At 38.8% G+C, this 20,802-nt stretch overlaps 1 protein-coding gene across 2 annotated transcripts in view; it reads right to left on the reverse strand.

Moving 5' to 3' along the window:
* The window catches only part of cdk17 (cyclin dependent kinase 17), a 52,707-nt gene that overhangs the window by 26,294 nt on the left and 5,611 nt on the right, over positions 1 to 20,802 (reverse strand). The window lies entirely within an intron of this gene.

Here is a 20,802-nt window from a genome sequence, read left to right on the forward strand (position 1 = left end):
GCAGCCTAAAAAGAAGAATATGCGTCACATAGAGGGAGTAAATCATGCTTTTCACTTCGACAAAGTGCATTTGCTTTAGCTGTTCGAGTTGGTTTAGGCAAGTTCATGGAAATGACCGTTTAAATCAAAATTGGAGTTCTTGCAGCTTTAATTGCATGTCAATTAAAATTTACTGTACGTCTCTTCCAGGAACACAGACCAAAATAGTGATGACTCATCTACTACGCACAAGTGTACTCCAATAAAATGTTCACTAAAAAGAGAACATCCCATCCCCCTAATGCTGGTTTCTGGCTCGTAGCAAAAGCAAATAACAGCTTGCCAGTGCATCTTCGGCAGTAATACTTGTATTTACTTTACCAACCAACGATTTCTGGAATTAAAGTCTTTATTGCATTTTTACCAAGCTTTGACATACTGGCTACTGGCTGTTTTTCAGAGCCCTTCAATACTTCCCAACTCAACTTCCTGTTGGGGAAAAAAATGCGTGAAAAAGAGTCATATACATACTTGTATGAACATAAAAAGAACATATTTGTAAGTTCCAGTGGGATGGGTTTTGATGAACACAGCAGGACTTTAAGACTTACATGTGCCAAGTATAAATAAATAAAAAAAGCCTCATTAATAATAAAAAGCCTTTTAATCAAATATTCATGAGACTGTATTTTGTTTTTATAGGCACTTCAACACATGGTTGTGTGCATTATTAAAAACACACTCCCATATGCGCCATAATTCCCTTTACACCAATGCATTTTCTTAAAATAAATGACAGCAATGAGACATGCAATAAATTTCTTTTAAAAAAAAGATACAGTTCTGATTGAATGAGGGTTTGAAGGCAAAGGTAGTCTGAATGCAAAAATAATTAATAAATGCATTTAAAAAAATTAACTTGTCATCCTTAATTATTAAAAATATATTTAGTTATCTTAGTCTAATATTGGTGTTGCCATTTTATAAAAGCAATAAACTACTCAAGGGCATGCATAATGGTGATTTTAACAAGATTAAAGTGTGCAAAATAACACCCCTTAACCATACAATCACTCATGCATGGATTCTCTAAAGACTTAATACACCTTTAATGTGTGTGTGCTTGTGTATTTCTCTCAATACATGCTGACTTTGCAGCGTTTTAGGCAGGAAACACCTTGCTATGGGAGGCAGCGGGACTCTTGCTGTCTATTGTATTGCCACCGTCAGACTACACACACCCAAATCCACACAGGACTTGAAGTTTCGTAGCGTTCACAAAGCGAGGTACAAATTAAACTTCCAAGGTTCTTCTAGTCTAGCAAAAGTACAGCACATACTGATAACATTCGGCCCCTATGAAGAGCCGGGTCACTGTAATCATAAACAGAGACGCACAAAAGACTATCAGGTTATAGTGAGATGGCTTTTCTCGTGTGGTGTCTGATTTCAGGATGCTGCAAAGTGGGAAATGTGCATGCAAAGATCACACTGCAGGAAACGGACGGTCAGAGCATCTGTGATTGGTCCCTCTCGAATACAATCACGCATACACGCCATCTGTCCATCTGACACAGAATAAAGGAAGGGGGGGGTAACCGAGCCCCAATATGAGGGATTAGACGACGGGTACAGGCCGATATAGAACCGACAGACAGTATAATGTGCACGCTGACAGAGCACATCTTCTCAAACAGCTGGTATCTCATTCTGCTACGTAGGGCAGCAGGGTCCAGACACACCCAGAGGCCACAAGCGTGTGTTTTCATGGGCTTGTGTTTGAACAGTTGGCATTCCTGTGTCAGACCTGCTAGGACAGGGCACAACCAGTCTGAACACACACACAGACACTTTAACACTCTGCAAAATCACCATCCTGTTCATTAAAGGGATGCTTCGGAGTAATTTCAACCTAGGGTCCTTTGCACCATGACCTTGAGCCAAACACCCGCCCAGAAGCTTTTTTTCCCTTGGTCGAACATTATTAAAGTTAACGCTTATTTAGAGATATCAGCCGAATGGTTTAGTGCAGGCGCTAATGGATCCAAGGTTGTATCTCGTAAATTACCCCACTAATAATGCCCAGAATGGCACCAAACTTCTACAGTAGTACAAATAGGTTCTGTACTCATAAAACGAGGCATTGGAAAGTTAAGTACATCAGGAGTATATTTAAATAACACTTGCCTGATGGCTAATGCTACCGCTAACCCGGACGTCGAGGTCACTTCCGTGATTTGGGAAAAGCCCGTAAAAAAAGCTTCTGGGGGGGGGGTGTTTGGCTCGAGGTCATGGTGCAAAGGAACCCAAGTTGAAATTACTCCGAACCACCCCTTTAAAGACATGCAGAAGTGATTCCCCATCATGAAATGTCAGGCTTTGGCTGCGTCTACATTAATCTGGATAATGGATACATCTGAAAACTGCATTTTCATTTCAAAAGTTTAAAAAGTTTATTGTCCAGACTGAAAAAGCTTGTCATCTTAGTAAAACCTAATAAAAGCTTGTTGCAATGATACCGAGAGTCCAGACAAAGTTCTCACTGTATTCTTCAGCCATGATCATTTTATCATCAAAATATTTTGCACTCAAAATTATTCCATGTATGTTCTAAAACACAATTGCTCTCACGCTTTGATGCAGAAAGGCAATGATCGGTCATCTTTTAAGGGATGTAATTCAAGTGAACAGCACATAGCTGGCATAACAAAAGATATCTATAGGTACAATATGCAATACATGACTAAAAGTGTCATCGTTTTCAAATACCTCCGGTTTCATAGTCCGCACTACAATTCGAAAATGCTGTTTTCGTGTCTTCAAATAGCTAGGACAAAACGCAGTTTCAGTGTGGACAGAAGGCCAAAACAAGAGAAAAATATGCTTTTTTAAATTTATTCCGATTAATGTAGACGTAGCCTTTAATGTTGGCCTACAGGGACTTTACGGCGAGCCTTTTCTACTCGTCTCCAGTCTAGCTCATAAAAAACTACAAACGCATCGCTAAGTGGGCATCCAGGCCTTTTTCTTGTTTTTTTCTCTTGGATTGCACACATCCTTTTTCGGTGGAGGACACAGACACTGTTGTTTCAGTGACACACTGCATTCTTGGCCAATGATTGAAGAGCATTGAGGACAGTGTTGTCTATTGTCACCCCGCCCCCTCCCGTCATTAACCCCTCGGTTAACAGCAGCTCTCCGGGATCACGCTGATAGGAAAGTCTGGAGGGGGGAAGAGTAGGCCACAAAAATATGCAAATATGGTTACAGCTCATTTAATATGCATGTTGAGGTTGGGGCATGTGGTCTATGGTGATTTCATAAAGTGTAATCATATTTTTGTTGAAAACGATCAAGTCACAAGTCCATTTTTTATCCGCATGACACTGGCATACACCGCTGTTCAAAAGGTTGAGGTTGGTAAGATTTTTAAATGTTCTTATGCTAATCCAGTCTGCAATTATTTGGTCAAAAACACCGTAAACCGAAAAATTGTGAGATACTATCACAAATTAAATTGTTTACTATTTGAATATATTTTAAAATGTAATTTATTCCTGTGATGGAACATCAAAACTCAAGTGTCACATGATCCTTCAGAAATCATTCTAAAATGTTGATTGGCTGCTAGAGAACCATTTATTACTATTATCAATGTTGAAAACAGTTGTGCTGCTTAATATTTTGAGGAAACAGTGATAATTTCACTGGATTCCAGCATTGTAATTGAAATTTTTAAATAGAAATCTTTTAAAACATTATAAATATCTTTACTGTCACTTTTGATCAATTTAATGCATCACTGCTAAATGAAAGTATTAATCATTTTTCCTTTTTTAAAATCGTACAGATCTCAAACTTTTGAATGGTAGCATATTAAACATTATCCAACAAATCTAATAAAAATCTGGTTTTCTATATTGACGTATAAACCTGAGTCAAAGCAACGCTCACCGTCACAATGCTACAGTGTTTTGGTTGCTTACTGACCCAAGTCAAAAGAACCAAACTCCCAAGTCTCTATAAATACATGAACTTTAAATGTTAGACTAAACCAATAATTAGTCTATTCGAAGTCAATTCTTTAGTCCAAATGAAATGAGCAATAATAATAGTACTGATTGACTAATAATTCATTATTAATAATATAAATAGCAAGTTCAAGATCTACATAGAGACAAAAGTATCCATTAGTAAAGCACAGCTTGTCAGAAACGGCTGAATGTACAGGGACAGTAGCATAAACTTGTTAGACACCATGTTAAGAACTATATAGGTCTTTAAAAAATGTAGATCGGTATAATCTGAATTGGAAAAGTGAGATTGATTGCCCCTTTGTTAACTTCTAGTTTTTCAAACTAGTTCGTATGTAGGCTAACTGACTTAAAGTTATGACCAGTCTTGAAGAAAATATTTAGACGACTGGGCAGTTTATGCAATCTTTTCATCTTTCTGTGTGTTGCCATACGAGTACAGTCGTCCAATCATAAACGAGTATGTGAATCAAACGCCGGGAGAGAATCTGTTTACATCCCCCGGGCCAGGATTAGCCCACCTCTTCTGTACATGCTCCTCTTGAGAGATAAGGGGTCTTTGTGTGGCAATGAGAGGGCGCATTACCCACACCATAACAAAACCCTCATGTGCCTGGTGTGGGCTAGGGGAGGCACGGGAGAAGATAATACCTCACAAACTCACAGTGGCACACACACACACAAGTGCTCACACAAACCTGCAGAGCTTGCAAACATAAACACTTCTCACCCAATAACACACAAAACACCAGCACCGAGGACTGCTCCTGGCCTCAGCTCCAGCTGAATTCTGGGACGACCCTGCAGCCGGGTGGCACCACAGACCGAGGGCAATTAGACCAGGAAGGCCTGACATCAAACATCACACCAGCCAAGAGGCATTAAACAGCAAGCTCATTAAAACAGCCCGGAGAGACAGAAACTGGGTTAGCAAGCTAAACAGACGCACTAAGATACACAAAAGCATTAAACCGCACTGTTTGTTACAGACGCCTCAAATTAGGGGTATTGACAATAACCGTGACAAAAAATATATATATATATCGTTATCGTGTTAATTAAAGGTAGGGTTGGCAATTTCTGAGTAGCTAGCAATAGCAAGCTAGCTCTGAAAGCATAAGATCCAACCCTCCCTTCAGAGCGTTTCAAAGCCACGCCTCCTCCAAAACACAAGTGTGCTCATTCGGATAAAAACGTATGGATTATCTTCAGATATCTTTAGACCGCAGTATTCTTTTATATTTTGATCCAAAATAGGGTGATGTGAACATTATAGAGCGCAAAACTCTCAGATGTAATTGATGTTTATTCAAACTCGACACTGGAAGGCGACTCTCACGAAACAAGTCCACAAGTGAGACTCATGAGTAATAAATTCCAGGAAATCCCTAATATGGACAAAGACATCCAGCGATCGCTGTAGCTGAATAAAACGCAAAAAGACATTTCGACAGATTAAACAGAGAATTAACACACCATTACAGCCAGCAGCCATATCACCCTGTAGCCCAAGCTGGTTGCCCACTGAGGCTAAGCAGGGCTGAGCCTGGTTAGTACCTGGATGGGAGACCTCCTGAGAAAACCAGGTTGCTGCTGGAAGAGGTGTTAGTGAGGCCACCAGGGGGTGCTCACCCTGTGGTCTGTGTGGGTCCTAATGCCCCAGTATAGTGACGGGGAAACTATACTGCCAAAAGAGCACCGTCCTTCGGATGAGACGTTAAACCAAGGTCCTGACTCTCTGTGGTCATTAAAAATCCCAGGATGTCTTTTGAAAGAGTAGGGGTGTAACCCCGGCATCCTGGCCAAATTTGCCCAGTGGCCTCTGTCCATCATGGCCTCCTAATCCTCCCCATATACTGATTGGCTTCATCACTGTCTCCTCTCCACCAGTAAGCTGGTGTGTGGTGGGCGTTCTGGCGCAATATGGCTGCCATCGCATCATCCAGGTGGATGCTGCACATTGGTGGTGGTTGAGGAGATTCCCCCCTTCTATGTAAAGCGCTTTGAGTGTCGAGAAAAGCGCTATATAAATGTAATGAATTATTATTATTACAACAGTATTATTATTATTATTTTTATCTGTGTTCTTCAAGCAATCTCAGGTATTTTCATAAGGATAATGAAAATTCAACATATTACTTTATACTATAGAATTCTATACAGTGTTAAAGGCTATAATTTCTATTTAACTGATAGTATTCTATGTTTTTATTAAAAAAAAAAAATTCTATAGATATCGCAATATATTGTTATCGTGAATTCTTTTGGCCACAATGACAGTACAGTGAAACATCTGATATCATGACAGCCCTAGCTCAAATCAAACTGCTTATTGCTGAGTTTTACTTTTCTAAGCAATTGGACTCCACTCAAAAATCCACTCGGAATACATTAGCGACTGCACCGCATTGTAAATCGAGCCGGATCATTTTGTCCGTTTTACTTTTGAGCTACTTTTCAAATGTCATGTGTAGATTTTTATTTGCTATTCTTAAAAAAGAAGAAAGAAATCAATGCTTTATTAAGCAAGGATTCATTAAATTGATCAAAAGTGACCGTAAAGACATTTATAATGTTACAAAATATTTATTTTTTAAATAAATACTGCTCTTTTGAACTTAATATTTATTAAAGAATTCTGAAAAATGGTTAAAAAAGGTCAATATCATTTGGATGTTTTTTCCGTGGGTCGTTTTCAAAATGTCAAATTATGCATAAAGTGTAAAACAAATACTATTTAATTATACGTTTGTTGTATATAGCCTTTGAAAGAAAAAGTAGTCTGTCATTTTCTTTTCCATAAAACTTGGAAAAATAAGCCTTGATATTATTTGCATCGAATATCAGACTGATAATAATTATGATAATTAAAAATAAATATCAATATTTGTTCATACTGATAAGGTCATGCATCCTAAAGGAAAAATCCCCCAAATTCTAAATAAATGGTCAATATTTATGTAGTACCCTCTCCAAAATCCCCCTCCCGAATTTTTTTGAACCTTTATAATCACTAATATATCAAAAGGGAAGTCTGGAAAGCACAGCTCAAATCTTCAAATGAGCATATAGGAGGAATCTCGGGTGAGATTGGCATTTTTGATTCTCTTTCTATCTCTTCCCACATACACACAAACAAAAAGTCCATTCCCATTGCCATAGCAACAGCCTTTCCTGGGACTTCTCAGCATCTTCTTTCTCACAGATCAGAATCTGTAATTTACCCCTTCGCACGCCCAAAGACAGAGTGAGAGAAAGATGGAGCTGGTGACGGAGTGGGTGAGTAAGTACAAAACAGAAGAGAGCGAATGAGAGAGAGAGAGAGACATAAAAGAAGCAGAATGATGTCTTTGTGTTTGACTACAAAGCATGAGATCTCCACGGCAACTCTGCTCGTCTGCGCCAAACTGCAGGCAAGTGAGACTAAAATGACAAAAAAAAGGGCAAACGAGAGAGAGAAAGATAAAGAGAGACAGCTAGCAAGCTTAACAGCGAGTGAAATTAGGCATATTACACGCATGACTGTACAAGCGGCTTCATAACCATCCGTTTGAATCAAGCAGGTCTATAATACCAGGAGAAAGCCATCTGTTAACAGCAAAAATAAACGTGAACTTCACCTCTGAAAGCAAGGCTCTAGATCAGATACTGACATCAGTTTGTATCAAGGCCTGTTGTTGACGTGTTTGCCTAGACCTGTGGCGTGTTAGCATGCATTAGCACATCTGCCCTCTGTCCAACACAGGACATCAAAGATGCATCATCTCCGTCATTTACCTAGCATAACGTAATTAAGAGCCATAGAAATGGCCTGAGGTTCTTTCATCTGCCCGTCCACTCGACGACGCTTAAAGCACTTCAGGGTGTCATTAGCACGCTCTTCAAAATCACTCTCGCCCCCCCAGCAGCAAACATGAAGCATGTAAAGCCCAATGTTCATGTGATGACTGATGGGAAGATGCACGGAATAAATGCATTCATACAGAGAGGACTGCCAGCAGGTCACAATGACAAAGGCTAAAGACGTATCCGTGTTTGTGCATGAGAGAAGAAGTGCTGGTGAACATAAATTAACCATTTAATATGGAAGAAAATCTCCAGTAGTTTCGATCAGGTGTGGTTTGTTTTCACATAGTCAGACTTTATGGACTTAAAGGTAGGATTTTTATAAAAAACTTTTTTTCAAATTTGTTTAAAAACTGTCTTTATATACCAAACCATAATTAAAATGTAAGTGCTCTGAAAAAGAGAGTATAAAAATCGAGTGACTGTAGACCTTTTAATCTGCAATAAACACAGCTCATTATTTCCATTTGGGACGAAACAATTGATTGGTTTGGGCGACTGTCACTCACTCTCGCAACCATGGCTACCACCCCTGTTGCTACAAGATCTGCCCATATGCGCGCGCACATCCGTTTGATTTGAGGAGTGCAAGAGAGGCGCGGAACCTACAAAGAGTAAAATTATGGCAGAGAAAGAGCATTCAAAATTCAAAGCACCTGCATATGCAGTCAGCGAAGGCAAACAAGGCAAAAACTACTTCCTCGGATCCTGGTTGCCCGCACTCTTGAACGACCTCCTCTGCTTCGCCCTCGACGAACGAACCGACGAAGCGGCTACCTGTTTTTAGATTTGCCTTATAAATATAGCTCATTACCTATAAATATAGCTTGTTACCGAATCAAACAAAATATATTTTAAAAGTTACCAGTATCGATATGCTAGCTTGATAGTGAGTACTAAAAGAAATCTTATTTGTTTATATTTATAGTGATAAAGTTAGGTATTTTATTACATGTGATTCTGACATGATGTCACTGCATGCACTGCGCTCCTTCCTCTCCACTCGTCTCAGGTAAATAAATGCGTCCTCCAGCTGAGCCTGAGCGTTTGGCATCGCGCGTTCATGTGTTTTGGGGGCGTGGCTTTGGAAGGAGCCCAGAAGGGAGGGGGTGGAGTGAATGGAAATAATTAGCTGTGTTTACAACAGTCGTGAGAGGTCTACAGACACTCGATTTTTATACTCTCTTTTTCAGAGTACTTACATTTTAATTATGTATTGGTATATAAAGACAGTTTAAACAAATTTGGAATGTTTTTTTTTTTTTTTGAAAAATCCTACCTATCCTGCCTTTAACATAGCATATTAAGGTGGAAGTGTTTTAACATTTTAAAAAAAGACATCAGAAACTAAAATTTTGGGATCAATAAGGCCCTGTTTACACCTGGTGTTAAGATGCATTTTCGTCGATCGTATCACAAGTGGACAACGCTAAATACAGGGTCTAAAACGTTCTGTTCTCTCGCTATCCCTGATTGCTATCACACACTCAGTGTTAGTCGTGGTCGCGGCTTTCAAAGCAGAAATGAAAGCTGTTGCTCTGCATGTTTTTCCCGTCATCTCCTGCCGTGTTCATATGTAAATTGCGTGAGCTTATGTCGTCCATTAGATCGAAAGATCTGAAAAAGTCCATAGATTCACCCAACCACAGACCCTCCCCTCGAAGAAATCAGGACAGAAGTGGTTGAAAGTGGACAAAAGAGACCAGGTGACAAAACACCAGGTGTAAACGGATAGCCTATGTGTCTCCCTCGTTGTGATCTGATAGGCTAAAAATGCATCTTAATACCAGTGTAAACAAGGCCTAAGATTTGAACTTTTATTCAGAAAGGATGCATTAAATTGATCAAGAATGACAGTAAAGACATTTAAAATATTACAAGAGATTTTTAGTTCATACTCTTCCTTTGAACTGCCTACTCAAAGAATTCAGCAAAAAGTGTATCATGGTTTACATAAAAATATTAAGCAACTGTTTTCAACATTGATGATAATAATAATAATAATAATAATTAGAATGATTTCTGAAGGATCATGTGACACTGAAGACTGGAGCAAAGATGCTGCAAATTCAGCTTTGCCATCACAGGAATAAATTACAGTTTATAATATATTAAAATAGAAAACGGTTATTTTAAATTGTAATAATATTTCACAATATTACTGTTTTGACTGTATTTTTGATAAAATAAACGGAACCTTGGTGAACATAATCGTTAAAAAATCTATAAAAAAAACATCTTAACAACCCCAAAGTTTGAACAGTAGTGTAATTTTACATTTTCAAGCCATACATTTTGTAACCTTTGCCAAGTAAATGTACATTATTCTAAAAAGGGCTAATATGCTGAGTCGCAGTTTATTAAATGAAACACTCAAGCGCATTAGTCAGCTTACAGCATCAACCACAACGGATTATGTGTATCTTAAATAAACTCACATCAACACAAGCACTGAAATATTCAGCAGGGAAATCTCAAAGCAAGCCATCCATCAGGTCAGACCCCAAATCAAGATTAAACTGTCATGGAGACGGGGTCCTGACACAGACGTCTTCTCAAATTCTGTGCATCACCGGCCTCGGCTCTCTCCAGAAGCTCAAACACCTTCATGAATTTAAATGTCATCAGAAGATCTTCAGCATGCAAACTTAATCAACTCTCAAAAAGAGAAAAACAAACAATCATTAAGAGCAACTCTGTGTGAAGTACCATCCTCCTTTCCGGCCGCTTCTTTTCTCACACAAACACAAACAAAAATCCTTGAGACAGGAATGTGGCGATACACAGATAATGCTGTCTGTCAGCCTAAAGCAAACACAAACATATACCATCTCTAAAATCAGGACCGAACGAGAAGAGACTCAGAGGTCAGAGAAAGTGATGAAGCTTCACGACAACAGATGATCTTTCTACGTTTGTCAGTAAATACTTAGATAAAAACCACCACACAGAATAGAAAGCAAGCGTAAAAACTCGAGAAAAGGATTATATAAAATTAGAATGATTTTCAACTAACACTAACTTATGACTACCGGGCAAATATAGGAGATTGTGTACATAAACATGAATGAAAATACACACAGGCTTCCCACAACACCCACTCACAGCAGTCTAGAAAGTATTGCCATGTTCTTCTTACGCTCATAAGTGTGTGTCTGCATGTGTTTGTGTCTGCAAGAGATAAGAGGATGATCACACACACAATCCCCCGTGACGAATGAAGCACCAAGCAGCACTGACTCCAGAAGGGAACTGCCTGTTCTCTGATACACACACACACACACACACACACACACACACACACACACACACACACACACACACACACACACACACACACACACACACACACACACACACACACACACACACGTGTCAATGGAAGGTCAGACTGATATTACAGTCTGTGCACACATTACCAACAGAGATGAAAGTTTGAAAGGAGCATGTACAGGTGTAATACCATGGTGTCAATGACATATTCATAGTTTTTTGCACATTACTCAAAGCTACTTCACAGAATCCCATGCCGTTTCTATGTTGTGTTTGCGCTTAAAGTCAAATACACAAAATTCTGTCAAAAAGCCCATCTTGGCAAGTATTCACGTTACACAGTCGGTTATGTCTACAGTAAACAGTTGGGAAAGAAAACGCATGTGTAACAGTATATTGGATGCAGTCACTCTTAAATTGAAAGCAGCCTGATAAACCAGCGGATGTCTCCATTAAGCAAAGAACAAAAGAAAAAGAGAAATCACTCACTGCTCTTGACTAACTAACTTCTGTAACTATAATTGTAAGGATTATTCCTCATGATGTCGCATGGCTATTGATCCTTGCATAAATATTTTTAGATGTATTTAAGCGTGTATTCATATATCCCACAGCTCAAATGATCCAGAAGCAGATCATCCAACTAAGCAGAAACTCTTACATGAATTAGGGCGGTCAAAACCACTTTACTGGACAAAAAAATTAACTGAATCATCATATTTAAATGTATGCCTATCATATTGTGCTGTAATAGCCAACTAGCATGGTACTTTTGGTTATTAACCTGGTGAGCGAGGAAGTAGTTTGAAGGGGTGGTTGATTATGATTTCACTTTTCTAACTCTAGTTACTGTGTAATGTTGCTGTTTGAGCATAAACAACATCTGTAAAGTTACAACGCTCAAAGTTCAAAGCAAAGTGAAATTTTCTTTTAAAGAAATTGCTTTTTAAGGACTACAACAAACGGCTGGTAGGGATTACAAGACATTCCTCCCGGGTTAGTGACATCACTAACCCTAAAATTTACATAATCCCCTCCCCCGGGAACGCGATTTATAGATTATCATGACAGAATATGCTAATCAATGACTAGAAGATAGTTAACTCCACATCAGATACTTAATTTTAAGCATAAAACGTTTTTGAAACTTTCAGGACACAAGCTGTTGTAGCTCCGCCCCTGTGCTGGGAGCAGCAGCTCATTTGCATTTAAAGGGACACACAATGCATTTTTGCTCACTCTCAAAAATCAGTCGATATCGATAATTATCATGATAAAAGTCAAATCTTTATTTCTTTCAAGTTTAAAGGCAGATTTTTGCTCCTTAGTGAAAGTTGTAGAAACCAGAGCGTTAATTGTGGTTTTAAACTACTCTTTATTGTCAGAACATATGAGGACAAACACTTGCCAGACTGGTGAACATTTCACAAATCTGAGGTAGAACATTGAAACATTTGTCATTTTTCCTTAACAAAATAAATATCTTTATTGGACAATTAATTTCTTAGTTTCTGCATGTGCTAATTTTTATTTGGTAAAATGTAATATTCTGACTGTTTGAGTTTTATTAAACTTAACCATTGGTCATCCAGTATCATGCATTTAGATCATGATAACCTCACTATCATGGCAGAATGTAACTTTATGATTTCTATGTTATTTGTATGAAAAACAGTAGCCTAAATACATTATTAAATACTGTAATTATATTCCATCAGTCCTTTAATACATCGTCTACATTAATAATATAATACAATTCAATATGAATATCCCACATTTCATGGTGCAGTTAATATTACTGGGCTAACGTTACAGTAAATCCATGGTAAATGATGGGAATTTGTAGACGGAAAAGCCTTCTGCGCACAGTGTTTCTCCTGTTTGTCAGCGCTGTTTCATCTGCCTTTAAACTGGTTTAACTCTGGCGATCAGAGTAAACGCTGCTCTAGTGAGCTCGCGCTCGCGCTGCGGTTTGGACTTTGAGCCGAGCGGATAAATGGTCCGTGTGGCGCGCGGTTCAAATGAGTTTCGTTCCGCTTTTGGCGCATAAACATTATCGAACATTTATCTTGATATCGTTTTATCGAGAAAAATTATATCGCGATAATTATCGTTATCGCCCAGCCCTACATGCTATATAAAAATATCTGTGGGGTATTTTGAGCCAAAACTTCATATACACGCTCAAAGACTTATTTTACATCTTGTGATATTATACCACCCCTTTAAGAAGGGCGAGTACTAGCAGGTCAATGAATAAGAACACCCGTCCCTCCGTGTCCCAGAATCATCTGCAATGTCCCACATTTAGTCTCTCTCTCCATTACTTCACTTAGCCTTATATTTTTAGCCCGTTGCACAGGCCAGCTTCCCTCCATCACCCAGATGTGTCACTTCACCACTCCATCAGATCAGCTTCTGCCACAACAAACCTTTCAGCAAAATACGCTGAAAGACGCAGAGGTCAAAATCGACATCACTGCAACAGGGAAGGACACATTTGGCACTTCGACAGAGCTGTTAGCTGATATCGAGCAACTCCAGATATAGGGCAGCAGTTTATCTGTGGCTGATCGTCCTGACACCTGACTGGCAGGAGGGCTGCTAATCCCACGATCCTCTTTAACAGCGTGAAGCCATGATGACCGCAAACTTCCTGTCATTGTCCCCACAGCAGGTGAGTGGCATTCCCGAGCAGGATCACAAACAAACACCACGATAGGGGCAACAAAAGCATGTGGTGAGATATGTACTGCTAAAAATTATTTTGCTACATCTTTAGAGCTAATGTTCTGGAGAATAAAAATAACATGCAACAATAAATGTACAGCTGAAAAAAAACAAAACAAAAAAAAAAACCTACAAATATTGGTTTGAGGCTATACATTAGGAACTGGGAAAAATCAGTGCATGTGGGAATAAAAAGTAGGTCAGTTTATGTAGAATAGCGTACTGCAATGCGCTAGCTGGTTTCAGCATGTGATGTAACCCAACCAAACTTTGGACAGGGAGTTTAACGCCCATCTGACTCAAAGTTAATCATTCCCTACTTTCTCCTGCTCAGATAATCACCAGATTAGTGTGCATCTAATCCACTGCCAATAACAAACAGGTTTAGTTGGCAAAGATCTGAAATATCAACTCAAATAACACATTTTATCAAATTTACTATTACTAATGAACTATTTATAATAGTTTTACAATAAACAATAACAGCACTGTACAACATACATTATGAATTAAGATTGTATCTTTATTACATATTAACATTTATAGAGATTTTAGTCTGCTCTGAATATGACTAAAAACTGATATTCACCACTGTCCTCTAGATAGCATTTCAAGTGCTTAGCTTTTAGATCCTATGTCTAATGTACGCCAAGAAAGTTTAAAGACCCCTGTGGTGAAAATCAAGTGTTTAATGTTGTTTATATGTCTATGTGATGTTTTTAATATGCTTTTAAGACCAACAAAATTCATCAGTCAACACCACTGCAGAGTATTTCCTCTTTAAAAATGCAGTGAACCAAAACAGTCTCAAAAACGTGGTCTGAAACCACCCGTTTCCTACAGTCACACTCATTTCTCCACTGACTTTATGTTGTTAAAAGCATTTCCAATAATACTGATTTTCAGAAGGCTGCTATTTGACACTGAGACGGCGAACGGGAACATGGTTTGTGTAACATTAACATGATAACAGTCAAGCCAAAGGCTAATCATATCAATTAACATTATGTGTCCGACATTAAGTGTGATAAATAAACTGTATAATTTGCTCTCCTGCTTCTTCTTCTGAATCAGTTTCTGGTTCAAATATATATGGTTGAATTAAACCAATATTTCCACTTGGCATAGAGTGGAGGTGGGCTAATTTGCATATTCATGGCTCCACCTAAATGAAGCCAGGAAAACGCATTTAAATAAGCCATTTTGATTATCCAAGAGTTTTTTTGTGTGTGTTTGTGTGTGTGTGTGTGTGGGGGGGGGTACTTTTAGATAGTCTATACACATTTAAATTGCACAGTCCTTCTCTTTTTGGAAATATTGTGTTCTGATCTTGTACTACAGTTTTTGTCCAATCAAATTCTCTCTATCATGACAAGCAAAGTACCAAATGCATAACAAATAATGGTTTTGACAAGCTGGGCTATTAAAAAAAAGCTTTGATGTGTCACATCTCAACTTCCTGTTTCAATAGAAAATGCATTTGTCCCCATTTTCAAAAGTGACCCACACTGACCCACTAATGGGGATGTATCCAATGATCTGTATCCACTGACCTACTCTTTACAGTACAACAGCCTACTTTACAAACCACACTGCCAACTAATCAATTATAGCTTTGGACTCGATGTGACCTGGTATTAACATGAAGCCTTAAAGACACATCGCCGTGCTAAAACCCCCACAGCCCTTCCCGTTCCCATGACTGATCATGTGACCAGATATTTCCAGACATCAGCTAAATCACTCGAGACCTGGGGAATAAAACAAAAATGAACTACTGTGATCGATCACAGCTGAAGGAAACTGAGAGGACAGCCCAGGGTAAACAGAATATGCTTTAAAAGCACACCTTGCACAAAAAGGGAATTATGGGATTGAGATATTAAAAATGGGACGGGGGAGTAAAAAAAAAATAAAAAAAAAAATCACAAATTAAGCATGCATGTTTTTCCAAAGGAAAATTTTGAAATAAAATAAAAGTATCCATCTAAACAGTTTAACTCAAATAGCAACTTTTTAATAAATGGAGCAAAGGTTATAATGAACTAAATCTGAAAGTAAAACCATTAAAAAATTAAATCCTCACTTAAAAAAATAAATAAACTTTAACTGAAATAAAATAAAATATTTAGGCCAAGTAATTTCAAATTATTTTAACTAGTTCCCAAGGCAACATCTCTTATTTTCATTTAGTTTAACTAAATGTACTAAAATTACTAAAACTGAAATATATGTATATATTAACCAAATTACTATTAGAAAATATAAAAACAGAAACATTCAAAATATTAATAAAATTTACAATAGTACTCAATGATACTAAACTAACACTGAATAGAATGATCTATCTGTTCTCCAAATCACTTGTCCTCTGTAGCGTTGTGGACAAATAGAATCAATATAAAATAAAATAATAATATATAAAGCACAAAGACCAAAGCACTTTCTGTGACAGCACGTCAGAAAACCGTGACATTCCTTTAACACAGATTTAAAATAATATCTTTTCTTTATTGAAACATGAGATGTTTGAGATCACAGATGGCGCACAATCACTCATACCAGTGAAAAATGAACTCTGACTCACAGTTGACAAACCCCAGGTAACTTTATCACTCTCCATCCACAAGTACACAGTGTGCTTCACTGCAGAAAAATGAAGCAAAAAAGACGAGTGCAGAGATCTGTGACGCTCCGCTGTCGCTTAGAGACGCTGGAATGTAAACACCATGTGAGAGGCAATGAGATCACTGTGGGCAACACACACACACACACACACACTCCTTCAGACGAATGTGAGTGACACCAAAGTGTCTGTTCCCTATCGATGTGCCTCCCCATAAATAATTCAAAGGTAGAAGGATGAAAGACGTCTCAAAAGACACACTCTCACTCAGTCTGAGTTTTTGGAAGCGTGTCCTTAGGGAGCCGTTCACACAGGACGCGTTCTTGCGCTCCAAAACAACTAGAAAATGAAAGAGCACAGGGGTGTAAAAAAAAAAACCTTTTTATGACAGGGTGGCTTAAAAATGGCACAATCATGGTGCAAGATGTTGAAAAAAAAAAATACAACCCAACAATTAAAGACAGCCATCTGATGTCTGTGCATGTGGCAGTGCTTCCCCAATCTACAAGCTATTTATAACGTATAAAGTAGAGCCCGTTTCACACAGAGATTCCGGAAAATACATTGAAAATGTGATTTGAACTGGGATTGCTGATTCCCACTGCCAGTGATTTTCTGGAATCTGTGTGTGCGTTCACACACACACCCTGCAAAGATCCCGTAAAGACGTTCGACATAATGTCTTGTCTCGCAACGTTTGCTTATGATCAGCGATTATTATTTATTTATTTTTTCGCCCTTAATTGCAGAATCCTACCAGTCCACTGAAATGTTCGCTCCTTAAAAAGTCCCACAATGCACCATGAAAACCAGGACGCATCGATCCTCACTGTTTTCTTAACGGACGTTCTGAAGAGCGAAACAAATCAAGTAAGCCACACATACTGACATACGATTTGTATTTTTAAAATACAAACCATTTTTTATACATTGCTAGTCAGGTAATAAATAATCTAGCTAGCATTTATCATTTATTTACGGCTGAAATGTTGCACGTACGTAACAAGCAAAGTATTTATCATACTGTACTTTAAATAAAAGATATCAGTTCTGCTGTTGTTCATAAATAACAGAAGTTGTTGTACAATGAGGACGTTGTCATGTCACCGGAAATAGAGTCATCAGTGTCCCAGTGTGTAGTGAGTCAGCGGCCTTACTAGGTCTGTCCCAACTAAACGTTAGTCGATAAGAAGAGGCTTAGTCAATCAAATTTTAATTTATCAGTTAGTCGCATGAAGTGCCGAAGTCACGTAGTCCATGACACGGCTGGTACATGTGGGAGGAAATCCAAATCATTCACTGACATCAAATATGTAATGTGTATTATTGTAATGTGGAAGAATGATAGCAATGTGTCCTGTGTGAATGCCTGATGCAGACTGAAAGGGATTATCAGCCAATCAGAGCATCACACACAAACAGACTGACACTCATGGCACAAATGGTGTCAAAGCAAGGAAAGTATACAGGCCACTCTGAGATGCACAGAGAGCAAATGTAGCACAGTTGGACCAAATGTGAGATGGGCACTGGATGGTACTGTAGGAATTTTGTGTGTGTGTGTATTTGTGGGATGTAGAAGCAGTCTGGCTGAGTGCGGCACTAGCCTATACAAAGAAACCTTTCAGTGTGTGGAGTTTGGTTAGAGAGAGCGCAGAACCAGGAACAGGCTTACACACACAGACAAGAAACATACACTCACATTACATGCTAAATGTCCTGCTACATTTACATTACATTTACACGGGCAGACACCAAATAAACCCATGCTCTTGCTATTGCTAGCACCAGGAGTTAGCTATTAGAAGAGATCAACAGATCTTGCTTTATCATGACCATGCTTTATTATACTCAAGCTACTCTTGTTTTTTATTCTATAAATGACAGATCCAAATTGTAATGTAGTATTTTATAAGTAGAAGTAGCAGGAGTATCAAACCATCATCAAAATAATAATAACACTTTAGAGACATAAAAGTGGCTTTTATCTGTATATTTATTAACAACCAAGTAGAGAAGTCAGAATATCAGATAAAAATATGAGTCAAATTGATCTAGTCTTGTTCTGGAAACCAAACCGGGGCTTGAGGGGAATGACAAGCACACACAAACACAAACACACACACACATTCCTTGCATGTTTGAAATATCTTTCATTGTGAGGGGTGCAGGGTCCAGGGATACAGTCAATAGCTTTCCTCCCTTATTAACACTCCATCACACACCGACAGAGTTTGCCCTCATTTAGGTCCCGCACTACACACCTCTCTTCCTGTGTTTGGTAACTGGTTGTTCTTCCTGAAAGGTTAACATTGTTCAAATAGCCAACGGCAGTTTACAGAACTGTTTGAGGACTAAGTTTCCGCATGACTTGGCGAAAGCTTAATGTCAGTCACAGAGTCCTGAATCCCAATCAGCACAACATGATGTCATTACAGTGACGAGAGGCACATGCGTGAACTCTCTAATTAGGTCATTTCCTGTTAGATTCGCCACTTCCTCTTAAAGGAAGGCAGAAGAGAAGGTTCTGAACGATCCGTGCTCACCTCCAATACGATCGATGATGTAAATGCTGAACAACAACAAAAAGAGTGAGGATAAATCACAACTGGAGCAATCACTGTCATACAGAAAATGTGATGGCACCTGATGGGGGTCGCATCCGTGAGAATGAGAACGGACCACTTGAACTGAGCTTTATGACGCACTTCCGTTTGGAAACAGTACGTCTCACTTATTTCTAGGGGTGTCCATGGTTAACCGATTAACCGATTAACCGTTAAAAATTGCGTAACCGAGTGAAACATTTTGCTCGGTTAAGTGGCGTCAATGGCGTGCATTGAATTTAGTTGTAATACATTTTTGCACCACCAGAGACCGCTAGACCAGTTTTCTAATATGAAGCGGGCAAAGAAAGCGCGCGTCCGAGAGTGAAGGCTGTGCACGAGCCAGAAACAAACATAGTATCCGCGCCACTGATCGCAGCACAATAACATCTGTCTGCAGAGCTTTACCACAGCAGTTTTACCCCGCGCATGCGCAGTTTCATCACCACAGTTTTACCCGCAGAGTCCGTTTACCGTTACATTAACCCATACAATTTGTATTATGCATTTCCTAAACATGTACTTGCTAATCAAACACTTTATATGAACAAACTACTAATCTATAAAACACAATCGGTCTTCCGACCTTTTACTATTGTGTTGATATTTTACTGTCTATGGTTGATATGCGCGAGGGAGAGAGAGCAATGCAGCGCTCGTGTTGTTTGAAGGCGGTGAGAGTGCGCGCACGCGCGGCCGGGGCTCTCTCACTGTTTGTTCTTATCTAAATAATTAGTTGTTACGACAACTTATTTGTTCCCTTGTTTTAATAAATCGTGGACACGTTGAACTAATTCCCTCCCTCATTTTGATTTAAGAATTACAACGTGGCCAAAAACAGTTTTATAGTTTTAATTAGTGAATGCTAAAGACCTATTTTTTGTGAATTGGTGAATATTCAGGTGAATTATTTCGTGGCCACGAATTAGGCTAATAATAATTATTAAACTGTTTTTCTTACCTGTGAAGATAGCTCTTCAGTGAAGGCCGACTATTCTCGTACAGCTTTTTATTCATTTTTTTTTGTATGTGAATTGGTGAATATTCAGGTGAATTGTTTCGTGGCCACGAATTAATAATACCTAGCACGTTTTACAAGACCCTTCTCGATCGCAGCGGCAACGAGCACTTTGATCACTTGATTTAAAAAACAAAATATTTCAGCGCTAGATCGCCTAAAAAAAAAAAACGAACGAAATGAATTCTCTTCTAGTTAACTGGAGATGTTTTGTTTATTTATTGGTATTCGTGCCGCGAGATGTTTCAAAAGTGGTGGGGACAATATCGACCTTAGAAAATAGTGGTGGGGACATGTCCCGCCCACAAATTACGCCTATCTCTGGGTTGCGGCGCGCACATAATGGTTAACCGAGTATTAACCGCTAAGGGCCTCGGTTAACGGTTAATGAAAAACTTGAAAACGTGCAGCCCGACTTATTTCTGTTTACTTTCAATGAATTGTGGGTCAATCAGTTGAACAAACGCCACCTAAAATGAGTGTCCACAATAAGATGAAAAAAATGTGCCAATTTTTATTGACAGAAGGTAACTTTACTGTGTGTAGAGTTTTCCAAACTCATCGGAACATGAAGTTCTAAGCCCAATCCCAATTCTATTTTATACCCCTTCGCCTACCCCTAACCCTTCGCCTACCCCTAACCCTTGCCCCTTGAAACAGAGTGGCAAGGCGTAGTGATGAAAATGTTCC

The sequence above is a fragment of the Scardinius erythrophthalmus genome, assembly GCF_964197995.2.
Source record: "Scardinius erythrophthalmus genome assembly, chromosome: 4".
NCBI lineage: Eukaryota > Metazoa > Chordata > Actinopteri > Cypriniformes > Leuciscidae > Scardinius > Scardinius erythrophthalmus.